At 41.9% G+C, this 11,124-nt stretch overlaps 1 long non-coding RNA gene across 1 annotated transcript; it reads right to left on the reverse strand.

Moving 5' to 3' along the window:
• Window positions 1-1,816: 1,816 nt before the first annotated feature.
• LOC109511943 (uncharacterized) lies at window positions 1,817-9,389 on the reverse strand. Its single transcript, XR_002167429.1, has 2 exons — window positions 6,059-9,389; window positions 1,817-4,136 (listed from the first exon to the last, which is right to left on the reverse strand). It is a non-coding gene; the product is annotated as an uncharacterized LOC109511943 (long non-coding RNA).
• Window positions 9,390-11,124: the final 1,735 nt, after the last annotated feature.

Raw genomic sequence — 11,124 nt, forward strand, 5'->3', positions numbered from 1 at the left:
AGTGTCTCTACTTGTGTTGGTTAGCCATATTAGCATCGTGTCAATCATGTACTTTTTTTCATGGTTTCAATAAGTCTTGGTATTGTCTTGTCTTCTCAGTTGAACGCATAATTTACATGAAGCTTTGTTCTTGTTTGACTGAAGTCACAAAAAAACTAAAGCAACCCTAACGATAGAGACTCAAGAAAATGAATAGACACGCTAACATTAGCTAACTCTAGCTCTGTGCCTTAGCCTTGGTGGCTGAATTGTTTTCGTCCACCATCTCCTTTTTGCTGGGGCGCTTTGTTTTCTGATCGCCCACAACCTCTTTTCTAATCACATGGTTCTTTACGCTGTTGGTAACACCTGAAAATTAGACACAGGCAACAAAGCTTTACGCAGATGAATGCATTTATTTTGTAAAGATTTGTTTGGTTGTCATTTTGCTCCTTCTTGAGTTTATCCAAGTTTATTTTGCTCTTGTGCTCTGTTTACGAGCCCAGCTCAACACTGAGTCACACTTTTGACAGCGAAATGCTGCTGCGGCTGCATGTTGGCTAGTGTGTGTGTGTGTGTGTGTGTGTGTGTGTGTGTGTGTGTGTGTGTGTTTAATATTGGCTGTTGTCAGCAAAGTAACAGCAGTGCTCGCATCTGTTATGAGACAACTCACTGTGACATCACTGATAAACGCGTTATCAAGTGTTCCTGTCAAATGTGTGAGTGGTTGTAATCGTATTTTTTTTTTTTTGCTAGCCAGTTGTTCTTACCTGAGATGACGGATTACGACCAAACAAATATTATAGCACAGAGAGGCTTTTCATTCGCGTCAATTAACAACCCTTTGAAGCCAGAATTGCTTTCCCCTTGTTTTCAAATATACCTCATTAAATGCAACTTAATCTTCTTCTTGTCAGTGCTGCTAATGGAAGCAGGAGTGTTTGTATCATGGATTTATTAATCATGTCAGAGCATACTCCCGTCTGCAATGGTAAGTGTCTATTAAACTCTAGTTGCATCATAGCTATACTCAAGATCGTTGATTGAAACAAATCTTAAAAGCAGATTGTGAGGTGATAGCTGTATGAGCAGATTGTGAGGTGATAGCTGTATGTATATTATTAATTTATCAGTGTTCCATAGTGCTGATCCTCTCTAGGGTTGTGGTGGGTGATCATGGTCAAAAGGCAGCTCATGGTGACATGTTTATATTTTGTATTTTTTGGTTTTATTTATTTTGCACACAGACCACAAAGCACTGAAATAACATAACCAGTAAAATTGGACAAACCTGTCGAGGTGAGAGCAGATAACCTATATAGGGTTTGTAGCATGGTCTGATGACAATCCATGATGACAACACGTGGTGCCCATGGACTTCTAAAAATACCTCACCATTGGGATAATGTAATCTCCTCGGAATGTTGCAGAAGTGATCATTTTGAAAATGTAAACACATGCAGAGATATATATAAATACAAGTATATGTTTGCATTTTGATCATTATCTTTCCCACCTCCTTAAATCATTGTTCATAATTATTGTGAGTAATAATCAACAAGATCAGCATCTTCAAATAGATTAATATCATTAATTATTCGCAATACCATTTCATTAAAGACCATTTGAGCACATTTGCTATTTCAGCAGTGTTTCAAAGTAACAGCCCTTTGCCTTAATCAATATCCAAGACGTTGTTCTGACTTTCACAAAGGTTAGTGACACCTGATATCCAGAACCTAAAAAAAAAAAAAAAAAAGAACCATAATATCATGAACATTCTTGGACAGCGATCTACCTATTATAAACATAATCGCCTTGGCAGAAGTACATTTTTTTTTTAATTTAAGTAAGCGTGAGTGACACATTCGCAGTGCTACACTGCACCGACAGGATGCATCTAATTTATGTAAATATAGTCCACAGCATTGTGCAGTACTGTAGAGTGTTTGCAGCTCATGCACTAAAGAGGTTTGAAGAAGTCACTGTACATCTCAGAAAAAAAAACAAAAACTCCTTGACATAATTCTACAATGAGAAGATTGCGGAGGAGACGGAGGAGCAGGGTCAGTCACTCTGGGTGGCCCGCGGAAGGCAGCCGGTTGCCATGGCAGCACAGTAGTCAGAGCTGGTGTTGCTGGGTCCGGCTGGCAGCTGGTTGGCGAACAGCAGCAGATGGAGCAACGCAGGTTTTCCGAGAACACGCAGGCACGGCGCCTCGCCTACATGTGTCACATCCTTCCTCGTCATTACCCACGAGGCATCACGCGCACGCTTGGAAAAAAAACCCCAGGCCGCTCAGTAGGGAGTTGATGGTGCTTTATCATGCTTTTAGCCTTTTATGCGGCAGATTACAGTCAACAAAGGTCCATTGTGTCCTCCGTCCATCTGTCATTGACACCTCTTATCCTGTAAAGGGTGCGGGGGGGTTGGCAGTCATGAGGTTAAAGGCAGGGTCAATTGCAGGGCGAAAGCGTTACGCATTACGCCAAACCACCTTAGAAGACTCGCCGGGTGCTACTTAAAGATTGAGAGCAGTGTCACAAGAACTATTATCATTTTTACGTGTCATGGGGACACAACACTTTAGTAATTGTCTTAGAAAGTGGATTGCGCAACTAGTTACCGTGTAAACAAAACACTGGTTCCTGTTTGAACCAGAAGTCACTACTACAATTCAGAGCAAGCAGGGGTGTCTAACTCATTTTTGTTGCAGGCCACATTAAAGTTACCATTTCCTATGGAGGGCCGTTATGGCTGCGAAACCATATAAAGAAGTCTAGAAGACTGGTTTATTCAACTAGAGTGACTGTAATAAGGGTGTTGGTAACAAGAACATTTAGAATAGCTCTCTTATATATTACATACGAGAATTTGAAATTTTGGTCCAAATTTTAGTAAGGATCATAGAAGTCAACATGTTTGATTTGCTTTCGCAGCCCACATAAAATGGTGTGGTGGGCCAGAACTGGCCCCCGGGCCTTGAATTTGGCACCTGTGATGTAAAGGCTCATGGGGCCTTAAGGTGGATTCCCCACGGATTGAGACAAAAATCCTCAAGGAAATCAGCCCACTCAAAAATGTTGACAATTGTCTGTAGATACAACAAAATGTAGGCAAAGTGCTTTTTTTCGTTTAGACAAGGCTATGGTCAGGCTAAATTAAGCTCCTCCCCCCACCTAAAGAGTTTCTCCACCCCAATATGCTACAAGATGGCACCGAGGTAATCTTTTTCCGTTAGATATGCACAAAAACAGCTGCCAATATGGGGAAATGTATTTTGAAAATTGCTGGCAGTACAGTGCTGGCAGTAGAGTTGATTTGATGGACTGTACATGCTTTGTTGTCATTTCTGTGATAGATAACTTTACCCAAAAGACTTTTCAAAAATCGACTTCAAAATCCTAGTTTGGCTTTTTCTGAGCCAGCTGCATGTGCACACGTCGGTGCACGTGAGCATGGCATGGCGCTCTTCTCCAGTAAAAGACAAGTTGCCGAGCAGAGGAGGCAGCTGAAAGGCAAAACCGGCGGCTCACAGAACCCACGACTGTGAACTTCAGTCACTCCGCAGACCTGCTTTCACCCTGCTCAAGACAAATCTAAACTTAGCTTGGCAGAAGGAAATAGAAAACTCGCCTTACAGATTGCTTCCACACACACAAAAAAATCTCCCAAAAAACATCTCATTTCTTGGGTTGTGGCAGATCACATGAAATGATGATCACAGATTGGGGCAAAGACAGAATTTGTTGTTGGTTTTGTGTGTGTTTTTTTAAATGAAGAGTGCTGCTCATTACCGTTCCACAAATCTGACACGAGTCGACGATTGAATCATTTCTCTTTGTGCGGTTACCATGGCAACTGTAATTAAAGTCCAGCAAGATGACTCTGTTTCCAATTAGAGGGCAGGCCTGCGTGGTGCCAACTGGTTTGTGCATCTTTATTTCACGGCGCCGCACGGGTCACGGTGCACGCTGTAAAGAGTGGGCCGCAGCGAGAAGAGAGATGAGCGGCGTGAGCGAATGTGATGCGGCACGTTGCCGCTGCGAATGGAGCAAGGGCTTTCTTCATGTTGACCTCCCGCGGATGACTGCGCTGTGGGAACGTTGGTTGCTCATCGCTGTTAATTAATCAACGTTACAGAGTGAACTTGACCCCTGATGGAAAAATGGAAGCACATATAAGTGAGAGAGGTAGCTCATTTTTGGATGTTAAAATAATAAAGTAAACCGTCTGAAATGTGTTTGAGTCCAAAAGTAAAAATATGTTTTTATGAGAGCTGTCCAAATGAGTCAATTCATCGTCAGCTCATCAGTAAGCTGCTAAAATTAGTTATTTTTGGTGAAGTATAAAGAATACATGCTTATTAGTTTTGTTGTTTTCTGTCTACTTTTGTTCATTTTCCATGTTTTTGGGTTTTTTTTTTTTTTTAGCATGAAGCGAAACTGACTTTTAAAAAGGCAAAGGTGTAATTCACTTTGTTTTATGTTTAGTTTGACAGTAAACTTCAATGGGGAGGAGCAATAAACAAAAAGCCTCTTTTTTTGTACAGTATAGGAAGAAGAATTGTTCACTCTCGGCCAAACTGCTCTTTGTTCAGTCAGGATATTGTGTTCACTGCCATCATCGAGCGACTGTATTTAAAATGATTACTTGCAAGACAGAAAAACGAATGACAGCTGGTAATATGCTAAAGTAAGTCATGATAAACACTGTAAAAAAATACACCTGAATGTGACATTTATCAAATTAGAAAGAATTTCTGAACACCCGAAGCTGGTGGCTTTTAGCCTAACAAAAGACAATTATTACTATTGAAGTCTTATTATGGGTTGCCGTCATCAACTGGGGTTGAAAAGAGGAGTCAACTTATTTGGACAAAAGGAGTACAATCTTTAAAATTATAGAGCATTGCTAAAGGGATTTGGGAAAAATAATGAACGAATGAAAAAAAAATCTAAAAAAAAAAAACAATCTAATTAAGTTGAGTGACAACTGTTGGTAATTTTACTTCCCAGCACTGTTGCTCAAGCACGCAAATATACATCGCGTACCCGCTGCCTTTTTGCCACTGTTGCAATTAATATCTTGTGTATCATCCATATTGACCCCCAAATTCACAGTAAAGACCCCCCAAAGAACAAGAGGGATGAAAATGAATCAGTCCTTATTAATAATGAGGAGGCCGGATCCAAAAACAACCCTGGTCATGACAAAGATGGAGGAGGCCAAATGTTGAAAGTCTTGCCCCTGGCATCGGGCCGTAGCAGGAAGTCAAGATTTGAAATGGAAACACGCGATCATGAAGCTATTAGAAGCTTTCGCAAGACCTCCGCTCTTGCCTGGAATGTGTGCAATGCTATAACGATATTTGAACTCAATGCAGCGATTCAGTCCGAAGTAATTGGCCGTAGAAGGATGTTTTGTTTGTTGGTACAATATTGAATGCGAGCACAATTTAGTCAAAGGATTACATAATCTGCTCCACAGCAACGCCCCCCCCCTCCCAAAAAAAAAAAAAAAAATCATAATTTGACGAGGAAAATCCAACATAGAGAATACTATTACAATATAGTTCATTATTTTCACGGATGAGCTGGAGTCAATCCCAGATGACTTTGGGTTGAGAGGCTGGGTACAACCTGGCCGAGTCTTCAGTCAATCACAGGGCACAGATACATGTAGACTGTCTGCTGTTGAGCAAAAACTACTATGACTTGGAAAAACAAAAGATAATTTGTCGAGAATCTTTGCTGGAGCATTAAATTAAAAGCAAATTAATTCAATGAATGGTTAAAATTGTCCTCAAATTGAAAGGCTTGCTCCAGACACTGACTCATTTCTGCCATTTTTTTTTTTTTTTTATGGGGCCATTTTCCCGAAGGTCTGTTTTGCATCTATTTTTAGATATGATGAGTGTGGATCCTCCTCTGTCGCCTCGTTTTCAATTGGATGATTTTCCTGCAGTATTTCGATGTTTATCGCACACATGGCGGTTTAACTCATCTATCGATCTATCACAGCCACTTTTGAGGGTTTGAGGGGACATGCAGACAAAGTTACAAATTTGTCGCCTAACCTTGAATGGGAGGAGACACAGGAGAGCCGTCAAGCCGTCCGTTACCCGTGACGTGGGAAGCTCCGATAGCCAAACAAACAACAGGCAGATGGGGGTCACATTGTTGAAAGTTTTTTTTATAGCACACGTACGCTTGTCTCGAATCAAATGATTCTCTTCATTGTCCTCTGAAGACAAAACAAAACAAGTGGTTCCATCAGGTGTCTGTCAATTTGTTATGCTTGTAGTGGTGTCACAAAGTTGATGAAACATTAACATTAGCACTAGCATTTAGCATAGTGGCGCCTGATGTCGCGCACCCATTTATAGACCACTTAATTAAAATACAGTATTTTGGTTTCCCATACTAATGAATGGCTATTCTCTTTGTTAGAAGCCAGTTTTGCAATCCATGTTATTTTTGATTGGAAAATGAGCGCAAGGGGTTACTTTAATTAATGATCATGAGTCGAACAAAACGAATCGCATGCTAACCCACAGAGCGCATCGTGAAGGGATTCAAGTTGAAACAGGCTTTATCTTTGCAAATTTAAAGGCATTATCCTGACAAAGCATCAGTTGCCAAAACATGACACCGGCTTAAATTCATGTCCCGACCTCATTAGCTCAGTGACGGAAGGCTGCAAATAACAAACGTGAAGCAGTGTTACAATATTTTGTCATCCCAGTACTTACAGTATACACGATGTCGCCCTTGGGTGTATTTGTGCCTATTTGTATACCAGGCTGTCAGGGTTGCCCCCCGCCCCCCCACCCCCCTCGACTCCTAATGGCTTAATGGGCACCCCGTTGTGCCTCTCGGGCCCCCCCGGAGAGGGGCACACTCTGAGGGGAGAGGAGCACAAAGGCGCAGGCATGTCTCTTGAGAGGAGTGTCTTTGTGGGACTGAGGGCCACGGCTACGCTAACTGGGGCTAGCCTCATGGTGATTACCCTCCCAGGGGGGTCCGCTTTGTGGGCTCTGACACCCAGAACCTCACCTTTACATAGCCCCCCGCTGCGCCCCACCAGGAGGGCCAAGCGCACCCCTGTCCATCACCACTCGTTGGCACAAGAGGCCACTTCGTTGACACATAAAGTCGATACCTCTGTCTAGATGTTCTGCGTCTCAAGACAAATAGAGACGTGAGATCTATTTATCTCCTGAATATGTCCTCCTGCTTGTTTAGGACAGTGCTACCCAACCTTTAATGAGCTAATGTACACATTTAATATTTGATGATCTGACGCCACACTACAAAACAGTCACAAAAAGTGCGAACATTGAAATAATAATGCCGATCTTCAATTTACTCACAAATTGAGCTGCTCAGTGTGAAATCTGTTGAATTAAACACAAAGGTAATAGACTCGGAAACAAGTCAAGACTTATTCTGAAGTGTGAAGGGCAACAGGTGGATGCACAGGGTTTATTGTACCTTCTGCTAGCTAATGGAAGAGTCTTCCTACTGTCACTATATGTTGCTGGCATTTACAGAGGACTTACGACTCGGCTATCTGCTGCCGTTGCAGGACTATAACGCTCAGTGGAGCAGCAAAAGGCCCACCCAACAAAAGGACACAATCTTCATAAATCCACACGAGCCCGACAGTATGAAAATAAAGTCGCTGTGAATGAGGTTAGCCTCGCTAGCTTTAGCTATGCGAATCAAATGCTAGCCCTAAAGTATTCATACCAGCGGGACCGTGGAACTGGAACGAGGGCAGCGGCGCCAAGTGAAGTTCCCGTCTTCGTTGCCAAAATATTATGTCCAATAAGGGGCGGGGCAAAAGTGGGATAACAGGAAGCAAAAAAGTTGGGGCCCACTGTACTGTACGGAAAAATTATTAACGGCCTCTGCGATTAATCGACATCAACTGGACTTTCCTCACATGAGAGTCAACGACAAAAAAATCTCTAGTCATTCAACTCCTAGTAGAGAGTATGTAGATAAAGATAAAGATATAGATGAGAGAATGAAAACGAACAGCTCACGATCCAAAGTCTACTAAAGTAAAATGAAGGCGCTATACATAAAAGGCCCATCATGCCTGCAAAGGTAAATGGTGAAAAGACCGTCGAAGTCTGCCCTTCAATCACACGCAGGGTTTTTGTCAAATCCATGATGGTGATCAATAAATACACAAGTCTAAATAATCTAATCACTTCTGGAATTTACTGTCTGACAAATGGCACGATCCAACAACGCCAAGGAATGTTTTTGCGCTACGGGTTTCTCTGAAAGTCGCAAGCAATCACTTGCAACGCATCAGTCCTGATGTAAACCAAACAATAGATTGAAATGCATCGTTCCATATAGCGTGCGACCGCAGCAAGCTGTCGATGTGGTTATATCTGCTTCCCTCATCAATTTCTGTCTCTTTGTATTACTCGACACACAAACAGTAATTTTACACCCTCGGGTTCTGGCGAGGACTGCATTAGGAAGGCCTCTTTTGAAAGGACACGTTAGATTTTAACTGCTGATGATGGACGATTCATCGGCGTCTGCCCAAAGCAATCAATAGACTCTCTAAGCAGGGGATGGTGAGGCGAGATAGGTTCTCCTTAATGTGCAAATTGTTGTTTCTGGGGAAATGAAGGAAGTGAGTGTCGGGTGTGCTTTATATCTCACTGCAAATGTTGTGGAAGTCCCACCTCTGATACTACTGCAAAGGTGGAAAATTGCCTCCTATTCCGTGTCAGTGCCTTTTATACAGAACAGCAACACAGGATAAAAGGCAGAAAGATGTCTTTTTTTTTTTTTTCTACAGGCTGTGTAGTGTATATCATATATGAGGTCTTGGCCATAATCCTTTGGGGGCAAAACCTCGAAACTAATCTGGTTTCTATTCACTGGTATGGAAAATTGAGAACTTTGATTCCGTTTCCTCACAAAAGTAGTACAATCCAGAAGCCCTGCGGGTATAATCCAAAACTGTTTATACCGTTATGAAAAATTCCTAACCTCGCTTATTTGACCTGAGGCATATTTTACTGTGTATCATCGCCCATGTGACGTAAGCATCACTCGTATTCTGTGCCACCTTATTGAAGAACAAATCACCATGGTGGTGCATTATTCAAGTCTCGGAATCGCCACTCTGAGGCCAAGCAATTTTGAGCTTCCAAGGTGAGCAGCTTGCAGCTGGAAAATTGCAATGTACTATTTATGACACGTTCATTACAACTTTGAGGTCCTTCATCCTTTTTTTTTTTTTTTTTTTTTTTAAATAACACCCGACCCAACCTGCTACTGTAGCACAGGTTGCAAGTGGTTAAGCCTTTTTTTTGACACGTATACAAATGTGGGGAAAATGTGTTACGATCGGATGAAACCAAGGCTGAACTTTTCGGACGTCATTTCAAAAGATACGTTTGGCACATACACAAGGCAAGGCAGCTTGTACATGATAAAAAGTACATTTTAAAAGAACATTTAAAAACAAGGTCAAGAAGTAAGAATGGTTCCAAAATTACAAAGAGAGAAAAAAAAAAGGAAAATTATTTTTAAATGCTTTAAAAGAGCTCAATTATAAGCAACAAGGCGACTCTTTACCAAAACAACTCGATATTGTAGCTACGTTGACACAAAGTGGTGGGAAATATGAACAGTTCAAAATAGCAGTCAGTGTGAACATAAAACCCTCTGGCTCCTGCAAAATAGCAAAAAAAAAGAATACAGAGACAGCCTACTAGAACAGCTGAACTTTATTTGGTCACTATAAATAGTGGCTGGTGTGTGATAACTCCCATTTTACATGAGTTTGAATGTGATTGCTGAATTCGGAACACCGCCCAATCCCAGAGTTAACAGGGTGTGCACACATATGCAATCACATTAATTTTTTCTTCACCCCAAAAAAAGATTTCATATTTCCTATTTTTTTTTTTCCAATTGAGTTGGACAGGTTGTACATTAATGGTGGAAAAGTTCTGAACGCATTTACCTTGGTCTTATTGAGCAGGGGGTGTGTAGACTTTTGCTTTCCACTAAGAGGTTCCCTCAGCTGTTTTGTAAGCAAAGCAAGGCCGAGAAATTCTCATGTATTCCAATATACGTCATTGGTTGCCAGTGTAATTTGAGTACAGTATCGCTGTTTGACCCTAGTGGAGATGTTGCAAAATTACACTTGCATCGAACCTTTTAAGCCTCTGGTTCTCAAATTGGGATCCTCAGACCCACCGGGGGTCTGCTAGCTGTCATTTTGTCATGTGTGAAAAATAATTTCCAATTAATTATAGTAATAGTAATCGGCAAACATCCCACTGTTTCGTGAGTGAATCCAGCTCTGAAACTGTGATTCAGGCAGTTCATAATGAAACGTTTGATGCATATGAAGAAGACCAGAAAGAAGGAGGAAATGGAATTGTTCAGGCCAGTCTTTTGTTAATGGACTACTACAGCTCTTATAGCAGCTTTTATGGCTCCGGTATTCCTTTACAGTGGATGTAGATGCTGATGAGCGAAGGAAATGGATGAAAAAGGCGCAGAGGGTTGGAAAGGCAATAACCACATTGGTTCAAAGTTGTTTTGACAATCTCCTTGCAGTGCTGTCCTACTCGACCGATTGCATTTTACATCACGTCTCACCTCGGACGCAGGCAGAGAGAACTTCTTCTCGGGACCAATCAGAGCGGCGGTGATGATTTGATGCAAAACAAAGACGCCATCAACAACACATTCACAGTATGTCAATCTGGCTGAATAATTGGGGAGGAGTTGAAATAAATACCGGATCTATTCAAACCCCGAAGACTCAGGGAACAGGAACAGTGACACACACACACACACACACACACACACACACACACACACACACACACACACACAAATGAGAGAGAGGAAAAAGAGGAGGCGATGGTTGTCACATTACCGCCCCTCTGTGTGCAAAGCTGCATGACAGCGGGGCCATCTTGAGGGGATTGAGCAGATTTAATTAAATTCGATTACCGTATTTTCTAGTGATGTGTCGTTCGCGAACGAGCCGGCTCTTAGAGCCGGCTCTTTGAAGTGAACGACATGAGCCGGCTCCTAAGAGGGAGCCGCTTTAATGGGAGCCGACTTTTTTTTTTCCTCCTGTTTT

Source organism: Hippocampus comes, unplaced genomic scaffold (genome assembly GCF_001891065.2).
Source record: "Hippocampus comes isolate QL1 unplaced genomic scaffold, H_comes_QL1_v1.1 scaffold381, whole genome shotgun sequence".
NCBI lineage: Eukaryota > Metazoa > Chordata > Actinopteri > Syngnathiformes > Syngnathidae > Hippocampus > Hippocampus comes.